The 23,724-nt window shown below is 45.3% G+C and overlaps 1 protein-coding gene across 2 annotated transcripts in view; it reads left to right on the forward strand.

The window, feature by feature from the left end:
• Window positions 1-23,724, forward strand: part of LOC145343928 (potassium voltage-gated channel subfamily KQT member 1) — a 694,268-nt gene that overhangs the window by 566,666 nt on the left and 103,878 nt on the right. The window lies entirely within an intron of this gene.

Below are 23,724 nucleotides of genomic sequence, written 5' to 3' on the forward strand. Positions count from 1 at the left end.
TTTAACTCACTTTCGTCAAATCAAAGGTGTAGCACTAGGGTATCTGCATGGGTCTGAGCTACACTTGTCTTTTTATAGGGATGTGGAACACCCCTTGTTCCAGGCCTACCGGGATCCCCTTCCACAACTCCTTTACCAATACATCCATGAGTTTTTTAATGCCCTATCCCACCATGTATATCCAAGTTGGCAGAAACAACAACAACCACCTCTTCTGTTCCCTTACCAGCAGAGTAGGCCCTGGTATTCCACTTCTATGGAACAGAAAAAAACTTGCATTTGTATAGGAACTTTAATTATATGTCAGCCATCACTATAGATGGAAAGGTGGGGGAGCCTATAACAGCTGAGAGTAGGTTCTAACATGATCATCTTCCAAACCAATGCAAACTTTCAAAGGATAAGAACAGCCAATACATGGGAACACCACAAAGTGCAAGTTCACCTTCAAGCCACTTACCATCCTGACTTGGAAATTTATCATCATTTCTTCACTGTCGCTGGGTCAAAATCCTGGAACTCCCACCCTGACAGCACTCTGGGCATTGTTTCTTGTGCGATATACAGACAAAACATACCGTACACGGAGAAGGAAAAAAGAGAGTGCAGAATGTAGTGTTACAGTCATAGCTAGGGTGTAGGGAAAAATCAACTTTGTGAGAGGTAGGTCCATTCAAAAGTCTGAAGGCAGCAGGGAAGAAGCTGTTCTTGAGTGACCTCAGACTTTTGTATCATTTTCCCAACAGAAGAAGGTGGAAGAGAGTATGTCGTGGGGGGTCCTTAATTATGCTGGCTGCTTTGCTAAGGCAGTGGGAAGTGTAGATAGAGTCAGTGGATGGGAGGCTGGTTTGCGTATTGGGAGAGAGCTGCATTAATATAAGACATTAAACCAAAGATACACATTCTTGTTCAAGCAGTAATTAGAGCTCCCTTATAAATGTGTAGACTGAGTCAATAGATGAGAGGCTGCTTTGTGTGATGGATTGGCCTTTGTTCATGAGCTTTTGTAGTTTCTTCTGGTGTTGGACAGAGCTCCTGCTCTGTCCAACACCAGATATGACCAGTAAGAATGCTTTCTATGATGCAGCAACTCATGGACCGCAGCGGTTTGAGAAGGCAGCTCACCCCTCCCACCTTCTCAAGGTCAGTTAGGAATGAGCAATAAATGCTGGCCTAGACAGTGATACCCACATCCCATGAATAGAAAAGTTAAAAAGCAATCAGACATTGCATGATGTTATGAAGTGGAATTGCATCAACGTGCGCAGCATTTGTACATATGCCCAAACGTGTGATTGGAAACAGACTTAATAAGGATTCAATGGCTGGAAAACATGGAGTGCTTCCATTTTTCTGGCACTGGAATTGTACTGGGAACAACCTTCTATCCCACTTTCCCTGTGCAATGAGAATTTTAATCGCACATTAGCAAAATGATGCGGGCAAACTGCAGAGGAGTTTCCTAGTCAGTTAGTACAGAGCTAGGAGACAGTGAGGTTAGATTTCCAGTGTGCTTTCCCAGTACGATCCTGGCATTCTGTCTCAGCCACACATTACAGAAACTGGATCCATTTCAATTGTGTAAATGATAAAACTCGGGCACGTCCTGGAACAGGCAGCTGAACTGGGATGCCAGTCTGCTGCTTCACCGGTAAATCCGTGTGAAGCTCCGTTTCTCTGTTGGGCTGTGGGTGTTGATCTGAAAGTTACCTCGCTCCACCAGGGTCCTCAATGAGACCAGAATCAACATAATACTCACAGTATTATGCAGACAGGCCACAATGATAGGACTGGAAAAATCACGTTGATAATTTGGGGGTCCATGAATGATTAGAGGGGCATCATTCTGTTTCTAACGCACAGCTGCCCTGGGAGTGCCTGATGCTCACGTTTTGGGAGGGGCCACAGGTATTGTGGTATCTTACACCTCACAGCTTGGAGATCATTGCCTGACTTCCTGATGTCAGATGTATGCACAACTGTAGAATTGGCAAGTGGATGGCGCTGTGTTTATTTGTCATTGATTGCCCTTTACACTGTAATCACCTGAGGTGGTAAAGATTAACCAGGACTGTGAATCAGCCGTAATGACAAATCGTTGCTTCATTTTGCTCTGGCTGCTGTCATTTACATTGACTGAAATCCAATTTGCCTTTGAAAAAGGTTCAATCCAATATTCTGGGGCTTCAATAGTCGCTTATTTTATTCAAAATATCTCCATTTCCCAAACAATGCTTCTTAAATGCCACTGCTGTGATCAATCCGGGTGGCACGGTGGCACAGTGGTTAATACTGCTGCCTCACAGCTCCAAGGACCCGGGTTCGATTCCTGGCTTGGGTCACTGTCTGTGTGGAGTTTGCACATTCTGCCCATGTCTGGACAGGTTTCCTCCTGGTGCTCTGGTTTCCTCCCACAGTCCAAAGGTTAGGTTGATTGGCCATGCCAACTTGCTCCTTAGTGTTCCAAGATGAGTAGGTTAGATGGTTTAGCCATGGTAAATGTGTGGGGTTATGGGAAAAGGGTGGATGAGAGGGTTTGGGTAGAGTACTCTGTCAGAGAGGGTCGATGCAGCCCCTGTGGTGCCCAACAGTTGCATAAGGTTCCCGTGTATGCTGCCTCTCCACAGCCACCAGGTGAGGGAATGTAGCCACGGTAGAAGGATAGACTGTTAGAGTGGATGACCTCCCTCAACTGCTCACTGCCTGGACCTGTTAATGACAACTTGACCAGGCCCAAGTATCTCTTTACATGTGCCCATAGCCTCCACCCGCATATAGTTAATCTCAGTTAATACGATTGACTAATGTCCTTTTGAGGTAACATGGCATATCCATGGAAAACTATTCTTGTAGCTGTGCAGATTAGAAATTTAGCTGTGACACTGACTGTGATTTTCCAAATTATTTTTTCTTGTTTTCCTACACACATTTCCTGCTGGGAAAATGTTGCATGGGCACAGTCACCTTCCATTTACCCAGGTGACCATCTTTTGTGTCTCAGATGGAACCCTTGAAGCTGGCTGACGATGGAGCCTGGTGCTCTCACCTGACCACAGAGTGTTGAGGCCAACAGCACTCTATTACAATCCTGACAGAGATCTCAGTTAACTCAGCACAGACCCGGCATTAAACCTGAGCCTCTTAGCCCTTATTGCTCAGATTTTCAAATAGGGTGGCACGGTGGCACAGTGGTTAGCACTGCTGCCTCTCAGCGCCATGGATCCAGGTTCAATTCCAGCCTCGGGTCACTGCATGGAGTTTGCATGTTCTTCCCATGCCTGCGTGGGTTTCCTCCAGGTGCTCCAATTTCCTCCCACAGTTCAAAGATGTGCAGGTTAGGTGGATTGACCATGCGAAATTGTCCCTTAGTGTCAGGAGCACTAGCAGGGTAAATATGTGGGATTACGGGGATTAGGCCTGGGTGGAATTGTTGTTGGTGCAGGATCGATGGACCGAATGGCCTCCTTCTGCACTGTAGAGATTCTATGATCTATTCTATGATTTTCAAATTCTTGGGTGAAGCTGATGTATTTTGTTTCAATTCCAATTAGCATTTCTTTCCTGTTTGTCCAAGAATGGGCTAACTCCTCCAGGCAGCTCCCTCTACCCTACCTTCATATATTTTGGAAATGGATTGACTTCACCTGAGGAAAGTGCTGGAAAAAGCTAAGGAAATGAGCTCTGGTCTCGTGCCAAGTCTCACACCAAGAATCGTGTTCCTCTTTCCACAAACACAGTCAGAGGATTTAGGAAAGATGAGATATTTATCTGTGCAAAAACAGAAAATACTAGAAAATCTCAGCAGATCTGACAGCATCTGTGAGAAAGTATAGAGCCAAGGTTTCTGATGCACTCTGCAATAACATTCTGGTTTTAGCCACTCTGTATAGCAGATGGGCCAGTGATTGGTCAAACTTGCTGAAAAGTAGAATGGGGGGTGATTTAAATGAAATTGAGGTAAATGCTAAACATTTTGAATTGCGAGCCTAGCAAGCCACCACCAATGGCTTTTGGATTGCTGCAATAAATCAGTACTCCTGGTTATATTCACAATTTGCACTGTTGCTGATGGAAGATGAGTTGGATTTTGTGTTTGTCTGTGTTGTTTTCTTTTCTTTCTTGGAGACCAGCATTTGTTGCCCATCCCTGATCGCCCTTGTACTGAGTGACAGTTAAGAGTCAACCATGTTGCTGTGGCTCTGAAGTCACATGTAGGCCAATCAGGTAAGGACTGCAGATTTCCTTCCCTAAAGGACATGAGTGAACTGGATGAATTTTTACAACAATCGATAATGATTTCATGGTCATCTTTAGACTTTAAATTCAAGATTTTTATTGAATTCAAATTTCATCATCTGGTGCTGTGGGATTTGAATCCAGGTCCCTGTGACATTATCTCTACCCCACGGTCCCCTTCAGCTTCTGAAGCCCTCAGCTCCCAAAGTTCACCAGCTGCCACCTCTCCTTTAAGATGATCCTTAAAGCTTTTTGACCAAGCTTTTGGCATCAGCTCTTATATCTGCTTGTGTGACTTGGCATCAGATTCTTTGACAACACTCCTATGAAGGATCTCCAGTCAATTTACTAGGTTAAGGGTACTAGATAAGTGCAAGTTGATGTTGTGGCAATTGAATAAAATAAATTAGTCATTACTAGTTCCGTAAGTGTGAATTATTTGAAAAAATCATCCGATTGTTTGGTGTATTAGGCTGCTTGGTGTGGGTGTGAAGCTTTGGTGTAGCACTGTACAGACAAACTATATTAGGAAAAGCCAAGGGCTCCAAAGAACCATTGTACATAGCCAGGCGTGCAGAAAACATTGCTGATATCCTGCAGCAAGAGCTGAGGCGGGTCAAACTTATCTCTCGCTTACTGCACTTACACTGTGGGTAAATAAATTATCCGTGACCCTGAACTTCGGTGGAACTGGCTGTCCTCCAGTTAAACTCTTGTCTGCCAGTAACCTGGCTCAGGACTTTGTTTTCTTAACCTCTTGTTATTTCATTTCATCCAGCGGGATTTGTATGATATAACAGATCATTAAGTGCAGGGAGTGAGTTATTGTGATAATTCTGTGGAAAGCTCAGGTCCGTCCCGATGATTTTCTTCAGTTCTCCTGCAAATTAGAAAGGATTCGCCTTGCGAGCTGAATGATACACATGACTCCCATGTCACTGGGTCAGATGCAAGCAGCAGTACAACACAGATTCCTGAGGCTGCAGCAATGGAGAGGAGTCCTGGGAAAAGCTGCCCCCCTTGCTCTCTCTCTCTCATAGCCTAGGTTCTGAGTTGAGGTGGAGGAAGAGGCCAACCTCTCAAACCAAGCGAGTGTGGGTGGAAGTGCCCGCGGTGGCTAGCAGCTGGAATCGGACCCTCCAACCTGGGAACAGGGCACCAAAGTTTAGGGGCCTCAGTGAGGACAAATGAGTGACAGAATACCTCCAGGTGCCAAGCCCAAGACTCTGACACAGCACTCCTCAGGACAAACCGTATACAAATATTCAAATTAGGAGAAAGGAGTAGGCCATGCAGCCCCTCAAAGCTGCTCTGCCATTCAATAAAATAGGGCAGCACAGTGATTAGCACTACAGCCTCACAGCACCAGGAGTCTGGGTTTGATTCCCAGCTTGGGTCACTGTCTGTGTGCAGTCTGCATGTTCTCCCCATGTCGCGTGGGTTTCATCCAGGTGCTCCAGTTTCCTCCCACAGTCCAAAGATGTGCAGGTTAGGTGGATTGGCCATGCTAAATTGCCCTTAGTGTCAGGTTGACTAGCTAGGGTAAATGCATGGAGTTATGGGGATAGGGACTGGTTGGGGTTGTGGTCAGTGCCAACCAATGGGTTGAATGGTCTCCTTCTGCGCTGTAGGATTCTATCATTCCATAAGATCATGACTGATCTAATTGTAACATTCCTGCCTACCCCGATAACCTTTCCCCCTCTTGCTTACCAAGAATCTACAATAAAAGCAAAATACTTACAATGCTGGAATCTGAAACAAAAACAGAAAATGCTGGAAAATCTCAGCAGATCTGACATCATCTGTGGAGAGAGAATAGTGCCAACATTTCGAGTTGGGATAATGAAGGGTGATCCTGACTTGCAAAAAAATCTATCTACCTTTGCCTTAAAGGTATTCAAAGCCTCTGCTTTCACCAACTTTGGAAGAAGAGAGTTCTAAAGTCTCACAACCCTCTGAGAGAGAGAAAAAAAATCCTCACCTATGTCTTAAATGGGCAACTTTTATTTTTGAACAATGCCTCTTAATTCTAGACTTTCCCACAAGAGGAAACATCCCCTCCACATCCATTCTGTCAAGCCCCCTAAGGATCTAATATGTTGAAATCAAGTCACTTGTAGCTGCATTCATTCTGCCCTCTCCAGGAGCCACTTCATGTACCCCATCTGGATAGCCAACACTCACCTCTTCCTGTTACCCTCTCACACCCATGCCTGACAGTCATCTTCCACAAGTGTTGTCCCTTCCTCCTCTCCACATATGCAATTGCTAACACTCTTAACTGTTTGCTTTCTCTCCTTGTAAGAGAAGACAGTACACAACTTCATGGAGAGGTAGCAACCCAGGTTGAAACAGGTGATGGGGTGGTGGCCCTCCAGTGACCAGCACCTCGATGGTCACTGACAATGGATGATCACCTGATCATTTACTGGGAAGGGTGTTTTGATCCAGGAGGCTGTAGATGTCAACACCAACCTGAACTTCCTAAGGCACTGGTGCTCAGCCATGTCTCTGCCTGTAGACCCTATGCTTGGCGTGGTCTTGCATCCTTCCAGCTGCATCCTGGTGTTCATTTTTCCTGCTGTGTGGAGGCACACATCAGCTGATTTCACTGTGCTGTGCTCCAACCACAACTCTTCCAAAAACAAAACAGTCCATCCCAGCTCACAGCAGGGCATGGAGTGCACACAGGCTGGAGCCCATGGCTAACATTTCCAACATTGTAGCCAGTTAATATTAATATTCAGTAAGAAAAATACCTCTTTTTCCATATGCAACACCCCACTCCCCACATATCCACGTAGCACAACAATATTCAGTGGTGCCATCACAATGAAATCTCTCCATGAATATCATGGAGATTATCATTGACTGGGTCAGCAATATTGACAGCAGGGGTACAAGAGAAGATCAGAGGTTGGTTACACTAGCATGAGTGGCTGGTATGACCCCTCCCAAATCTTTCCAGTATTTACGTGGGAGATGTTGAAATACTCACCACACCAGATCCAAAGACTTTTTATGCCCATATTTGGGAAAATGGTTCAGGGATGGAATAGTTGTAGTGAATGCCGGGAACACGCTGCCTGGGGAGGTGGTGGAAGCAGGTATGATAGCGGCATTTAAGGGGCATCCAGACGAATACATGAATAGGATAGGAATGGGAGAATATGGACTCTGCAAGTGCGTACGGTTTTATTTTAAGCAGGCATCATGATTGGCACAGGCTTGGAGGGCCGAAGAGCCTGTTCCTGAGCTGTATTGTTTTTTGTTCCACTGGATACAGCAACATTCAAGAGCGACATCCAGGACAGAGTAGGTCAGTTGATCTATAGTTCAGGTCTAGGCTCAATTTTCAGCCTCTTTATCACAGTAGTTTTGAATCCAATAAAAATCTGACTTCAAAAGCTGACACACCACAGGGAAGGTGGAGGTCAGAGATGGTGGGGTGTGGGGTAGGGGTCACTGGTCTAATTATCTAGGGACCCAGGTTTGAATCCCACTAGGGCAGAGATGACATTTGAATTCAATAAAAATCTGAATGAAGTCTAGTGATGATCATGGAACCATTGTCAATCGTCATAAAAACCCATCTGTTTCACTGAAATCCTTTAGGGAAGGAAATTTGCCATCCTTTTGAAGGTTAGAATCATAGATTTTTGAGATTCGGAAAGATACTGGAGTTACTAAAAATGGCAGTGGAACCTGATTCCAGGAGTAACAACACCATTCCCAGAACCCCAATTTTGATTAGTGCAGGATAAGGGTGCAGAACAAGAGTCTGCACCTTGCACTCTGTTTTGGCTGGCTCCATTACAAGGACAGGCTTCTCCTACCCTCCACAATTCCTGTGGAGTCAGGCCAACTTCTCCATGACTCAGAATTTACAGTCTTTCAGAGGGGGTTGGGAACTGTTCTCTGAAACTGGAACCTTTTGAAAGCTAAGTTCAAAATAATCAGATCCGTGGCCTCCACCCTTCCCTGCCACCCATTCCCGATTCATTCTAACTCAATGCCAACTTCTGCCCCCAAGCTACACCTCTTAATTCCTCCTTACTATCCATTCCAATTCTGTGCTTCATCGTGTATGCCTGGTTGCAAATCCAGACCTATCTAGTTTAGCAAATGAATTGTTGATGTTGCTCAATTGACACCTATAAACTGATACAAGTTGTTCTTTCTATAATCCCTTTTGTCAATGTCTCAAACTATTGCGACAAGTCTAAAAGACGTGAAGTGTGAAAATTCTGTCATTGATATGTTAATGGCCTGTGTGATTGACATTTTTATAGGGTTGTAAGAAGAGAGAGTTCTTTTTTAAAAGAAGATTTGTGAATAGATGCTATTTTTCTGTAAGTTGTTCCATGCATGCCAATGTTTTTATATGGCTAGTTGGTCATGTACATAGTGCATACTGGGAGAATGGACATGGAATGGGCATGAGTTGGCATTGACATGGACAGTATGAGGGACCATAAGGATTGGCTGGAGGACATGAATTGGCATGGACAGTGTAAGGAGTCATGGGGAGACAGTGGTGGCTGGGGGCATGAGTAGGCAGGAGCTTGCATGATTGACATGGGTGATGTAAGGAACTTTGAGGGCTGGTGGGACTGAGGGAGTGTAAACAACAAGAGCTAGAGGGTCTAAAATTAGAATAAAGCCCCAGAGAACTAAGGTAAGCCTGTCTGGGCACTTGCTTGCCCGTGTGGCTGCTGACACTCAGCTTCTAGGATCAACAGGCCAGACTCTATTCCACTCCACTCCCAGAATGAAGATGTTGTGTATCAGAGCATTTTTTAACTAAGGCAGGTCTAGCAAGATTGGAAATTTCCCTACTCCAGCCACCTGCATTGGTCACCAAGATTCAGCTCACAAAAAGATATATTTTGCCCATTGTGCTTATGTCGGTTCTTATGTAGAGCAATCCAATTCATCCCATTGCTCTTATCTAGAGTCTTGTTAAACAAAACTATTTATCCAAACTCCGTTCTAAATGTCATTTTGTTATCTGCTTCCACCATCCTTTAAGGCAATGCAGTCCCGAACACAAGGACACCAAACCCAAAGGCTTTTCATCCCACATTTGGGAAAATGGTTCAAGGATGGAATAGTACTGGCATATTAACCAGAGGTGTGAATTTTTCTGTCTGCCCTGCCTGTAAGACCAGGAGAAGTCCATTCAACCCCTCAAGCACGTTCTGCCATTCAGTTAAATCATGGCTGATGTGTACCTCAAATGTACCTACCCACCTTTGATATAAATCCCTTGATACCCTAATTCATGTAAAAAAACAAATTCTCATCTTCCCCCACTTCCTTTGCTAACCAATTTAAATCTGCATCCTCTGTTTCCCAATTCTTCTGCAACAGGAAACAATGCCTTCTTTCTTACTCTACCAATATCTTTCACTCCTCCATGAAATCTGCTCTGACATTTTGTGCTTAGTGATAATAGCCACAACTTCTCCAGTCTCTCCGCAAAGCTCAAGGCCTTCAACCATTGTACCATTCCAGGAAATCTCTTAAAAGTCTTTTCTCAGGCCTTGGCATCCTTCCTAACGTCTGATGCCCAGAATTGCACAAAATTCCCCAGCTGAGGCCTAACCAGTATTGTGTAAAGGCTCCAACTCAGAAGAAGTTGCAGGCCAGTGGTGCAGGGTGAAAGAGAAGATGGTTCCATTTTTTGGCACCCTCTCTCCAGGTTTTTAAACGTTCAGATTTAACAATGCCTTCAGCAGCTGGGCCACCATTGTGGAGGGAAAACCCTTTCACAAGGCGGCAGTCGTAGCTGTCGCCTGACAGATGCGTTGGGCCTCAAAGCTGGCCTGGAGGGCTGGCTCTCCTGTATGCCTCCTGTACTTAGGAGGCAGCCTCCAGACAACTGGCCTGGTCTCCAACACCTCAGGGATGCCATTTGGAACATATGAACATTAGGTGCAAGAGTAGGCCATTTGGCCCCTTGAGCTCGCTCCACCATTCAATAAGATCGTGGCTGGTCTTTTCGCGGAGTCAGTTCCGCTTACCCGCCTGCTCACCATGAACATGCTAACAATAGGCCTATAACTCTCCTTAATTGGCCACCCATCATTTGCAGATGGGTTGTCCTGCCAACTCTGATCCCGACCTTTGAATAGATGGTTCAGGGACAAGTTGGTGCGGGCAAACTGGCAGACCAGCCAGTCTGCATACAGGACCCAGAGTGGTCCATTTGACCCCTCAGTCCTGGTCTGCCAGTTAGATCAGGTCTGTTCTGTCCTTCAAATCTATTTATTCGCCTTTGATCCCAAATCCCTCAATACACCAAGCTAATAAAAAAAAACTGTTGACTCAGCATTGAAAACTTTAATTGTCTCAGCAGCCACTGGGGTTTGGTTTACTCTTTGTGCACCTGGGCTTTTTATAAATGTGTTTATGATTTCACTCCACACAGTCCACAGAGGAAATCTTTCCAGCTGGAGTCATCTTCAGCGCTTGCCTTTGGACCTTTGAAGGGAATACTATCCTTCCTATGATTAAGTGGCCAAAACTGTGTACAATGTTCCATCTGGGGTCTGACCAGTGCCAGTAGCAACAGTATAACCTCTTTTGATCTGCACTCCAATGCCTTTGCACTTGCATGTTGTGATGGGTCCTGGGACCCATCCAGTTTCAATTCATAGGAAATTCGATATTTTATCTTTTTTTTAATGTGGATTTATAGCTTGGCCGAGGGATTGGAATGTTTAACAGAGAAGCCACGGTTCTTGTGTGCTTAAGATTTACTTTGCCTTAGCTTGGGATCCAGTAGGTAGAGCAAAAAGCACGCCTCTGGGAGTGTTTCACATTAATAAGTTTAACCGTTAGCATGTCATTGGATGCCGACTCAGAGGGAAAACTGCTTCAAAAACCTGGGCTTTCAGTAGAAATAATATCGAGGGAAATACAAAACAAAAAGCCAACTTGCCATCGCACATCAATGCAGAAAAATAACATCTTTCCTGGGGTGTTGGTTTCAGTTAACCCCCTGAAGGCTGGACTGCTGAGTGCGAACCATTTTCCACACCCGCTATGTGTATGGTATGTTTTGAGCCAAGCTTCTCAGTCACTCTGATTGGGACTGGAATTACAGATAACTTTGCACTAGGAAGTTGTATCAGAGAGAAATCTTCCCAAACTAATTAACTCACTCACTCACTTACTCACTCACCTTATTCAATCACTCACTTACCTCACTCACTCACCCTGTTCACTCACTCACTCACCTCACACACTCACTCACCTCATTTATTCACTCACCGCATGCACTTACCTTATTCACTCACCTCACTCAACTCACTCGCTCACTCACTTACTCACCTTATTCACTCACTCACCTCACTCCCTCACTCATCTCACTCACCTCACTCACTCACCTCATGCACTCACCTTATTCATTCACTCACCTCACTCATTCACCTTATTCACTCACTCACTCACCTCACTCATTCACCTCACTCACTCACATACTTGATTCACCTTACGCACTCATTCTATTCACTCACCTCACTCACTCACCTCATTCACTCACCTCACTTGCTCATCTCATTCACTCACTTACGCATGCATTCATTCATGCATGCACTCACTCACCTCACTCACGCATGCACACAATCCCTCACTCACCTCACTTACTCAGTCACGCATGCACACACACTCACTCACCTCACTCACTCACTCACACATACACTCACACCTCATTCACTTCACTCACTCATGTATGCACACACACATGCACACACTCACTCACTCACCTCACTCACACATGCATACACACACTCCCTCACTCACCTCACTACCTCATGCACTCACCTCATTCACTCACCTCACTCACTCAGTCATGCATGCACACACTCACTCACCTCACTCACTCACACATGCACTCACTCACTTCACTCATGCATGCACTCACACATGTACATAAGTTCTATGAGGATGTGTCTAGGGCGGTGGATAGAGGAGAGCCGGTGGATGTGGTCTTTCTTGATTTTCAGAAGGCGTTTGACAAAGTACCTCACAAGAGGTTATTGCAGAAGGTCAGGGGACATGGAGTTGGGGATAGGGTGTTAGCGTGGATAGAGGACTGGTTGTCAAATAGGAGGCAGAGAGTGGGGGTCAATGGGTGCTATTCGGATTGGCGGTTGGTGACTAGTGGAGTGCCTCAGGGGTCGGTGCTGGGGCCTCAGCTATTTACCATTTATATAGATGATCTGGAGGAGGGAACTGAGTGTATGGTGTCAAAATTTGCTGATGACACCAAGATTGGTGGAAAGGCAAATTGTGCGGAGGGTGTGGAGAGTCTGCAGAAGGATCTAGATAGGCTGGGCGAATGGGCCAGGAAATGGCAAATGGAATTTAATGTTGGCAAGTGTGAGGTGGTCCACTTTGGTAGGAATAATGGTAGGAAGGATTATTACTTACGTGGAGAAAAACTGCAGCAGGCGACGGTGCAGAGGGACCTCGGGGTCCTTGTGCATGAGTTGCAAAAACCCAGCTTGCAGGTGCAGCAGGTGGTCAGGAAGGCGAATGGGATGCTGGCCTTCATAGCGAGGGGGATTGAATATAAAAGTAGGGAGGTCTTGCTGCGGCTGTATAGGGCATTGGTAAGGCCGCAGCTGGAGTACTGTGTGCAGTTTTGGGCGCCGTACTTACGCAAGGATATTTTGGCCTTGGAGAGAGTGCAGAGGAGGTTTACTAGGCTGATGCCGGAGTTGAGGGGGCTGAGCTATGAGGAGAGGCTGAATAAACTAGGCTTGTACTCGTTAGAGTTTAGAAGAATGAGGGGAGATCTCATTGAGACGTATAAGATGATGAATGGGATGGATAGGATAGAGGTGGAGAGACTCTTCCCGCTCAAAAAAGACAGTAGGACTAGGGGGCACAGCCTCAAGATAAAGGGGGGGCGGTTTAGAACGGAGTTGAGGAGGAACTTCTTCACTCAAAGGGTGGTGAATCTCTGGAATTCTCTGCCCGTTGAAGTGGTGGAGGCTACCTCGCTAAATGTTTTTAAGATGCGGGTTGATGGGTTTTTGATAAGAGAGGGGATTAAGGGTTATAGGGAGAGGGCGGGAATGTGGAACTGAGCCACAACAGATCAGCCATGATCTTATTGAATGGCGGGGCAGGCTCGAGGGGCCAGATGGCCTACTCCTGCTCCTATTTCTTATGTTCTTATGTTATGTTCACTCACTCACACATGCATACACACACTCCCTCACTTACCTCACTACCTCATGCACTCACCTCATTCACTCACCTCACTCACTCACACATGCACTCTCACGCATGCACACACTCCCTCAAGCATCTCACTCACTCACTCACTCTCTACCAAAAGAGATTCACACCCTGGCGCAGTGACACAGTGGTTAGCACTGCTGCCTCACAGCTCCAGGGACCAGGGTTCAATTCCCAGCTTAGGTCACCATCTGTGTGGAGTTTGCACATTCTTCCCATGTCTGCATGGGTTTCCTCCAGGTGCTCTCATTTCCTCCACTGTCCAAAGGTGTGTGGGTTACGTGGATTGGCCATGTTAAATTGCCACTTAGTTTCCTGGGATGTGTAGATTAGAGGGATTAGTGGGATAAATATTGGGGTTTCGGGAATAGGGCCTGGGTGGGATTGTTGTTGGTGCAGACACGATGAGCCAAATGGCCTCCTTCTGCACTGTAGAGTTTCTATGATTCTACTCCAATCCCAAATGGCGAAAGGACCACATTCCATTCTGAAAACCATTCTTAAAGCCCTTCATTGCGTATAAGGAATTGGAGGAAAACTGTTGCAAGTACTTAGGCTCCTCTGTAAAAGCTTGATGTTCACAGTAATGTGAGGATTGTGCAGCACACCAGAAGGCTCTTATTTTGTGATTTTTACAAATTCCTCGCCCATTAGACGTAACAAAAATAAACCTGCAATAGCCAGTGCTCCGACAAGAGACTGCAGCGTGCGAGCTAATGATTGTTTTCTTTAGAAGCATTTATAGCTATTAGCTGAACTCTAGTACATGAAGCGACAGAGTGCTACATAAATATCAATGAGTGAGTAGCCAGAGCGATGTAGCAAAAACTACAAAACTCAACAAGGCTTGACATTCCCTGTGGAGGTTAAAAATAAAATGAAGTCGAATTGCCACCTTACACATATCCCTCAGAGTCTGCTCCTTATTGCTGCAGAGAAGAATGTCTGTTCAAAGGCAATTGGTTCTAGTGGGTAGTAACATTGCCTCATGGAATACTTAATGCAAGCAGACAGGACATTCCGGTTACAATTTGTGACCTGAATGAACTGAACTTTAGCAGAGCCTGTGATTTATCTTCATGCGCTGTTTACAGGTGTGAAAAATAAGCTGGGTCCTCTGTCTCTTATTCCAGCCTCATCACTTGTGCTACAAAACGTGAGTGTGTGTGATTGCAAATGTGATATCCTCCATCATCAAAGAACAATACAGCCCTTCGACCCACCAAGCCTGCGCTGATACGCAGTTTCACTCCCTCTGTTCACTTCTCATTCAGGTGTCTATCAAGATATGCCTAGAACGTTGCTAATGTGCCTGCTTCTACCACCTCCCATGGCAGTGTGATCCAGGCACCCACCACCCTCGGCGTGGAAAGCTTCCCCTACACGTCTCCCCTAAGCCCACCACCTTTCACCTTAAACCTGTGCCCTCTTCTAGTTGACCCTTCAACCTTGGGAAAAAGCCTCTGATTTCCACCCTACCTGTGCCTACATTTATCCAAACAGAATGGCCACTTGCTGAATCATACTTCACAGAGGAGACCATTTGATCTGTCATGCTCATGCCAGGTCTGTGAAAGGTTCAATTCGCATGACCACCCATAGTCCTGTGCATGGCAACCTGGTGGCATAATGGTTAGCACTGCTGCCTTACAATACCAGGCTTCTGAGTTCAATTCCTGGACTGGGTCACTGTCTGTGCAGAGTCTGTATGTTCTCCCCCTGTCTGCGTGGATTTCTTCTCACTGCCCCAAAGGTGGTTAGGTGCGTTGATCAAATTAAATTCTCCTTCAGTATACATGAATAGGTGCCGGAGTGTGGGACTAGGGGATTTTCACAGTAACTCCACTGCAGTGTTAATATAAGCCTACTTGTGACACTAATAAATGAAAAAAACTTTCTCCGTTACAAGTATATGTCCAGTTGTCTATTAGAAGTTACTATTGCATCTACTTCCACTATCCTTGTGATAGCGTAAGAGACACTGTTTGTGGCAGTATTTCTAACAACAGTCAGCGCCTTTAGGAGAGGATTAAATGATCCTCTCATCGTTTAAGTTTTTTTACAAAAAAATGACTATCAAGATTCCTGAAAAGGGGCTGGTTGCCTGACTAAAAATACACAGCCTGCCTTGAAGATGGTGATGACTCCTGGTGTCTGACTCCATGGCACCCAGTTCCCTCTGCTCACTCAGTCACTTTGGCCCCGCCCTTTTTTCTAACTAACTTCCCATTTCACTACTGTAGACCGAGTAGTCACTGACATCACGTCTAGAAAATGTGACACGTGTTGGCAGTGCGAGAGTTCTCCCCGGAGGCGAGGGCAGCATACAAACATGGAATAGCTGCTCAGCTTGTGAATAAAGTATTGTATGTTACAAGTGCATGTTGTCAGTGTTTGGGATCCCAGCACTTCTACAACTACTTCAAAAACTACCCTAAAAAAAACCCAAATTATTTGACTGCATTTTTAGTTTTCTCAATTCATCCCCCAAATCTTTTCATTTTCTGTATTAGTATCTACACATCTCTTCACATCCACAGTTATTTTTGCATGATAAGTTATTAGACGGTAAGATTTATTTGCTGATGACCATGAGATTTAGCATGGCTACCTTGTGCTTTGTTGGACAAATCAAGCTAAACAGGCTATGGTATTCCTAAAATACAACAGAGATTGTGGATTGAAAAATCTGGCATGACCTATCATTCATTAATGATGGTAGGATGCTCAAGTCAACATTAAAACAAACCCACTTCAAGGGTTTAATTTGGACACTGATCAATAGGGTACTGAGCACATCCATTATGATGGGGCTTGAGTTAAGAGGGGCACAAATCCATCCTCACAAAATGCATACACCTTGAGTCCGGGGCAGTTGTGTTAACTACACAACACTACATTTGCTCCAATTGCAGCCCGCACTTTTCTGAGGCCTGGAGGACCAAGGACACAAACATGTAATCCAGGCACCCTGGAGTCTTGCCCACCAGTTGGGGAGTCGACGAGACCTCTGCAATGCCTCCTTCAGGAAAGGCACACTGTTAATTGCCAGTCAGGCACTTAGGTGGCCAACAACAGGACTTCTCCAGGGTTGAAGACATCAGGGCGGAAATCACGCTACCTGAGAGCTGCTAGCCAATCAGCTGTCACTGCCATTGGCAACGTAGTAGTAGTACATCCACCAGAGGCCTATGATCAATGAGGTACACAGGCCACAAGCGAGTGAGAGCAGGATTGGGGTCATGGAGAGAGGATTACTGGCTGAGGTGGAGTGGGTGGAAGAGAAGGTGTCAGGAATCAGTGGGTCAGAATGAATCTATAAGCAATTTTTTGAATTCTATTGCACCTTGAATAAAATTTAGCCCTCACTATTTTTTCAGTGAATAGTACTGGTCTGGGCTGCAGCCTCAGTATGACGGAGGTATAAATCACAGTCAGGAGCTTTGATGATTCTGGTTAGAATGCCACTTCGGCCTCCCCCCCACAACATCTGGATTTTGTCTGACTGGTCAGTTCAGAAAGGGACTGAGAAATCTTTGCGTTTCTGCTAGTCAAAATAAGCCTTGTGATTCTTTATGCAACCCCAAGTGCTCCTGCGGGGAGATTGGATGGTGAGTGGAACTCAGATAACTGATCCTTATTATGTTTGGCATCTTCAAGCTAGTTTTCAGCCAATTACAGTTTAGAATTTCAATGCAGGGCAGGATCCAAAATGTCCATCATCTTTCATATTTGATAGATATTACATCTTCGAGGACAGCCTTTAACTCTTTCCTGTTCTAAATTCTGATGTCCCTGTTTATAATGAACATGAAGTAACCTTAACAGGCTGTAGTTACCCCCTCCTGCCAGTGGTGGCCTGCAGTGCCTTGGTTATTCTCCCAGCTCGTCCTCCTGTTCTAATGCTCCAACCTGCAGATCACATAGTTGCCTACAGCTCTTAGCATATCCCACCTCAAAGTCAGGATTCCAACCTCATTTGTGACTGTCCCAATGAGTAGAGTCACCAGATCTGGGAACAGGGATCAAAGATCACAGGGAAAAGGCAGGAGAATGGAGATGAGAAACTTATCAGCCATGATTGAATGGCAGAGCAGACTCAATGGGCCAAATGGCCTAATTCTGCTCCTCAATCTTATGGTCTTTTCTGAATTTTGGGATGATATGCTTTGTGGATACTTTTTGGATATTATGCATCCACTTACTAAACTCATTTAAATGAGATCAGATAAAGGCCCTCCTATCATATAGGACTAACCACAATATAATGACTGTGACCTTGGAGCAAGTGTTCACATGACAGTATATCAGACTGTTAATGAATCCTTCCACTACTCACCAAAATAATATACACATATATACAACTATACATCTATATGTCAATATATGTTTTTCAGCTTTCCAAATTGCTGGATGATTTGTGATTTGATTATAAATACAGCGTATTCCCTTCCACTGCACTAGAAAAGGGAATTGTTATCACTGATGGCATTGTTGTAAGCCTCGAACAGGAAGTCCACACCCACTCCGCCCATAGACACATATGCAGTGCTGCTGACTTTAACATTGTGCACCCATTTACGCACACCCCTCACATGCTCACTGCCCCACATGCTGCTTCACTCACCACCTCACTTGCAGTCCCCCTCACCACCCCACTCGCTGTCCCGCTCACTACCCCATTCACCACCCTACTCTGTCCTTCGCTTGCTGTTCCACTTGTTGCCTGGAGACAGCGAAGGAACAGAGCAATGAGGAATCAGAACTGGGAGGCCAGTGAGGCAGGGAGCCAGGCAGCGAGTGAGAGGGAGGCAGTGAAAGGTCAGGAACAAGGAGGCCAGTGAGGCAGGGAGCCGGGCAGCGAGTGAGAGGGAGACAGTGACGGATCAGGAATGGGAAGGACAGTGAGTGAGAGGAGGGCAGTGATGGGTCAGAGCACTGAGGGAGGCAGTGAGGTGTTAGAATGGAAGGACAGAGAGATAGTGAGCAGGGCACAGAGTAAGAGGGAGGCAGTGAGGAGTCAGAACAAGGAGGCCTGTAAGGCAGTGAACAGGACAATGAGTGAGAGGGAGGCAGTGAACAGGGCAGGAACGAGGTAGCCAGTGAGACTGGTAACGAGCTAATCATAATCTTGATCCCAGGGTTTCTAACTGGTGTTTGGAGTTGAATATTCTGTGAACACTGCAATTCGTAACATGGTGGAAAAAAAACACAATTCAATAATGCTGCACTTGTTAAAATCTCCTTTAATTGCTCAGCTTTACACTTGGTCCTATTCTTTGACGCAGGCAGTGAGCGGCGGTGTTGGTAAATGTGCTTTTTGCAGTGACAGCAAATACAACTTTATTAATAATATCTAGTCAAAATATTTTGTAAAATTAAAGACAAGTAATTATCTTTTTTAAATGGAGAGTGAATGATGCCTGTTTTTTTTATCTCCTGTCCCCTAATCCTACATCACCTACACACCACCCTTAGTCTAAACTTCTTGTCTGCAACTAGTCATTTGAGATGGCTCAGATGAATCATCTCCCTTTTTTGCCTTCCCACAAGAAAAATGATGGCTTGCGTGCTACATTTCCCTTCCCATGAAAATTGCAGCCTTTAGCATAGTTTTATAAACCAGTCAGAACTTCAGAAGCTGCATTTCCAAGGAGATAATTTTACTTTTAAAAACAAATAGCGATGCCTTGTAAAGATTCTCAGCGTCTGGACATTCACACCTGTGTTGCCTGCCGCCTTGACAATTCCAGTGCTGTCTGGCCAGCCTCCCGTCATCCCTCAAAACTCTCCGGGCCCTTTTCACATTCTACTTTCTAGACATGGGCAACCTCTGCATCCTCTTGTATTTTTTAAAGTTTATTTATTAGCGTTACAAGTAGGCTTACATTAACACTGCAGTGAAGTCACTGTTAAAATCATTTACTTGCCACACTCCAGCCCCTGTACAGTGGTTAAGCACTGCTGCCTCACAGTGCCAGGGACTCAGGTTCAATTCCTGGCTTGGGTCACTGTGTGCATTTTGCACATTCTCCCCATGCCTGCACTATAGGATTCTATAATTCAGCCACGCTGAGGGAGAATTTAGCATGGTGAACGTACCTAACTAGCACATCTTTCAGACTATTGGAAGAAACGCTCGCCGACATGGGGAGAATGTGCAAACTCCACACAGTGACCCAAGCCAGGAATCAAACCTGGATCCCTGGTGCTGTGAGGCTGCAGTGCTAACTATTGTGCCACCGTGCCACCCATGATAGTATGTTCAGCTCCCCTCATCCTAACTCCGGTAAGAATGCCTTCAGCAGGTGTGTCTGGTCAGCATATTCCAAAAGGTTCTCTAAAACGCAACTCTTCACCCCCTTGTCATAGTTTCTACTTTGGCTCAACATCCATTCAGTGGCCAGATGTCTTTTGTGTTAATGGTGCTATACACAGGCAGGATGTTGTTGGCAATCATAGACTCCTAAGCAGCACTGAAAGAGCCATTTGGCCTGTCTTGTGCCTATGTTGGCTCTTTGAAAACGCTATCCCATTTAATCCCACCCATCAGCTTTCTCCCCCGCCCACCCCACCCCCCCAACTTCCATAACTCTGCATAATCTTTTAAGTATGTATCCAATTGCCTTTCACAATTTCCTACAGAATCTGATTACACCTCCTTTTCAGGTAATGCCTTCCAGATCTTACCAATTCCCTACCTGAAGCAATCTGTCCTCATTTCCCATCTCATACTTTGGCTAATTATTTTAAAACTATGATCTCTCCGGCTGCCAATTCAGTTGTCTGGAGACAGAGTTGCTCCTCGCGTTGAGTGAAGGCCCTCACAATATTGAAAAGCTCCATTTGGAATTGCCTGAATGAAAAGCTAGAAAGGTCGTCAAAATGTCACGAACAAGTACAGAAAATAATCAAAAGGGCCAATGGAATGTTGGCCACTGCACTGAGAGAATGCATATCCAAGAAGGTGGAAGTCATGCTTTAGCTATACAAAGCACTGGTTAGAACACAGCTGGCTTATGTGTGAGTAGTTCTGGGCACTCTTCCTTTGGAAGGATACATTGACTGTGGTGGTGGGGAGGGGGGTGGTTGGAGTGCAGCGTTAGTTAGGTGGAATGATACATAAACTCCAAGGGCTAATTGGTGAGGAGAGATTAATTACACAAACTTTCATTCTTTCCCTGGAATTTAAAAGGTTGTGGAACGATTTGATCAAAGTTTTCAAGATGTCAAAGGGAACTAATAGGGCAGATTGAGAGAAACTTTTTCTGCTGGTTGGGTGGGGGGATACTAAAAGTTAGAGCCAGATCTTTCAGGAGAGAAATGGTGAAACAGCTCTATGTGCAAAGGGTGGTAGAAGTTTGGAACTGTTGTCAGCAAATGGCAGTTAGTTTTGAATCATAGAATTCCGACAGGCTATTCATGCTCATTGAGTTTGCACCAACAAAAATCCCACCCAGCCCCTATCCCCGTAGCCCATTACCCTGCTAGTCCCCCTGACACTGAGGAGCAATTTAGCATGAACAATGCACCTAACCCACACATCTTTGAACTGTGGGAGGAAACTGGAACACTCAGAGGAAACCCATGCAGACATGAGTAGAATGTACAAACACCATGCAGACAATCACCCAAACGGGGAGTCAAACCTGGGTCCCTGGTGCTGTGAGGCAGTAGTGCTAACCACTGTGCCGCCATTGGCCTTTGTGCTGGGGAAAAAGAGGAAAGATTTTACGTGAGTGTTTAAAGAAGTGATGTTAAAACAGCTGCATAGCCTCAGACCTGTCCCCAGCAAAACCATCAAATGCAATTCTTTCCTTGCCTCATCTTCTCGGATAAAATTTTAAAATCCTTCACCCAGAATGCAACATGTTTTTCGTGCACTGAGAACATATTGAAATGTGGTACGGTGGCACAGTACTTAGTGCCTCACAGCACCAGGGATCCGGGTTCAATTCCAGCCTTAGATGACTATACGGAGTCCCTGTGTCTGCCTGGGTCCTATACCAACCCTGGAGGACCCACCTGCCTATTTCTCTCCAATCAGAAAAACATTAATCTCTGCCTTGTGTCTCTCAGACAGTGCTTTGTTTTTCCAAATAAGCCTGTTTTGAGGTGCAAACTTGATTTTTCCTCTTGATATTTTCAGTTACAGGAAATGCAAATACATCTCTGAGGAATATTGTGCATGCTCCACGAAGTAGAGCTTTTTTAACTGCTTAGTAGCATTGTCTATGCACATGGCAGTTGCAAGGGGTATTAAAAGACCTAATATTTGCAAACTGACTGAAGTGCTTTGAAGGCCCCAGTGCCCCACTGTGGGATTGTTGTAACAGAGCCAAGTCTGGTTAGAGATTGTACTGATCACATCAATCATAACAACTGATAAGCCTTAATAAATAGTGATTGTTGGTCTAGAGCAAGCATACATACTAACTCCAGAGAAAGTCAAACAAGCCCTCTGCTGGAAAACCTCCAAATAATTGTGGTTTGGGATAGTGCAGGGAAAATGTAGGGGGGGGGGGGGTGAGACAGAATCTGAGAAATGCAGTTTCTTTGAATTTTAATTGGGCTAGGGGATGCTCAAGAAGACTTTGTTTTGCTTCTGCATTATAAGCAGCAATAAATTATGGAATTTAATCTGTGTCACCGCAGCATAGTGGTTAGCACTGCTGCCTCATGGCGCCAGGGACCCGAGTTCGATTCCCGGCTTGGGTCACTGTCTGTGCTGAGTCTGCATGTTCTCCCCACGTCTCCGTGGCTTTCCTCCGGGTGCTCCATTCTCCTTCCACAGTTCAAAAAACGTTCTGGTTAGGTGCACTGGCCATGTTAAATTCTCCCTCAGTGTACCTGAAAAGGTGCCAAAGTGTGATGACTAGGAGATTTTCACACTAATTACATTGCAGTGTTAATATTAAAGTGTTAAATGTTAGTTATAAAGTCGTTTCCTCCCACAGTCCAACGATGTGCGGGGTTAGGTGGATTGACCATGCTAAATTAACACTCACTGTAAGGGTGATTAGCAGGGTAAATGAGGGTTACAGGAATAGGACCTGGGTGGGATTGTGGTCGGTACAGATTCGATGGGCCAAATGGCCTCCTTTTGTATGGATTCTATTTGTGACACTAACAGGTAAACTTTAGGACTTAAAACTTTTCTCCAGCCTCCGTTAACCTCAGGCAGGTTTTTATTTCAATCACTGTGTCGCTCGTTCAGGATGAGTCCTTGCCGTTTAAAAGCTCCTGTCTCACTCAGTCAGGGGAGCCGTCCAATTACATGACAGCTCTCGAGGTAATAAGTCCTCGGGATTTCCCTGTCGTTCACAATGTCTCAGTGAGAAGGAGGGAGCTGTAGTGTTATTGGGATCCTGCAGTCCGCAGTTAGCTCAGAACCTCGAGGATTTCCCGCCCAGTCAGTCCCAGTTATTGCCATGTCCCTCAGTCTCCTGTCCTAGTGACTGCCTGATCACTTAAACTCTTAATCAATTCTCTGAACAAAAGAGACGGTAAACTCGGGCAGGAGATAAATCAGTCTTTAAAAGGGCAGGATGAAACATAAAGATCATTTTCAAATTGCTCTGCACGCGATCTAATCTTCTGTTACTGGAGATGACTGAAAATATACAGGTGCTGGAATAATGTCTGCTTTAAACAGTTTGACTTAAGTTGCTGTCCCCCATTGCTGGACTGACTGCGCATATAACGGAATAAACCTGTTGAGCACCCCCCCCCCCCCACCCCGATTTGGCAAATAGCAATGGAAAAAGAGAGAAAAAAAAACACAAGAGAGAAAGAAATTATCTGCAGACTGGTGTTGTAATGGAAAAAATGTTGTGGACAGCCTATTTTTTTTTCTCTTGAACACTGCAATCCAGAGCCTGCGTGCAAGTTGCTCTTTCCCGTCTCAGCTCTCAGCAACAAAAAAAACAGTCAACCCTCGCACCACAAGCGAAACCGCAGAGCTGAGGTTACAGTCTCTCGTCAGCTTCAGTTCAGCTGACCAAAACAACATGTGGCGACTGTTAAGAGAGAGGAGGGAGCGGGGGAGGGCAGTGGGAGAAACTTTCATTGGTTTCTTTCCCCTGCCCCCCCCTTTTCTCTCTTATACATGGTGGGGGGCACGGTTACGAAGGCATGAATAACCTTCAGCTAGTACGGGAATTGAACCCGTGCTGTTGGCATCGCTCTGCATAAGAAAGCAGCTGTCCAATCAACTGAGCTATATGGCAG

The sequence above is a fragment of the Carcharhinus amblyrhynchos genome, chromosome 6 (genome assembly GCF_965287045.1).
Source record: "Carcharhinus amblyrhynchos chromosome 6, sCarAmb.v2.hapA, whole genome shotgun sequence".
Taxonomy (NCBI): Eukaryota; Metazoa; Chordata; class Chondrichthyes; order Carcharhiniformes; family Carcharhinidae; genus Carcharhinus; species Carcharhinus amblyrhynchos.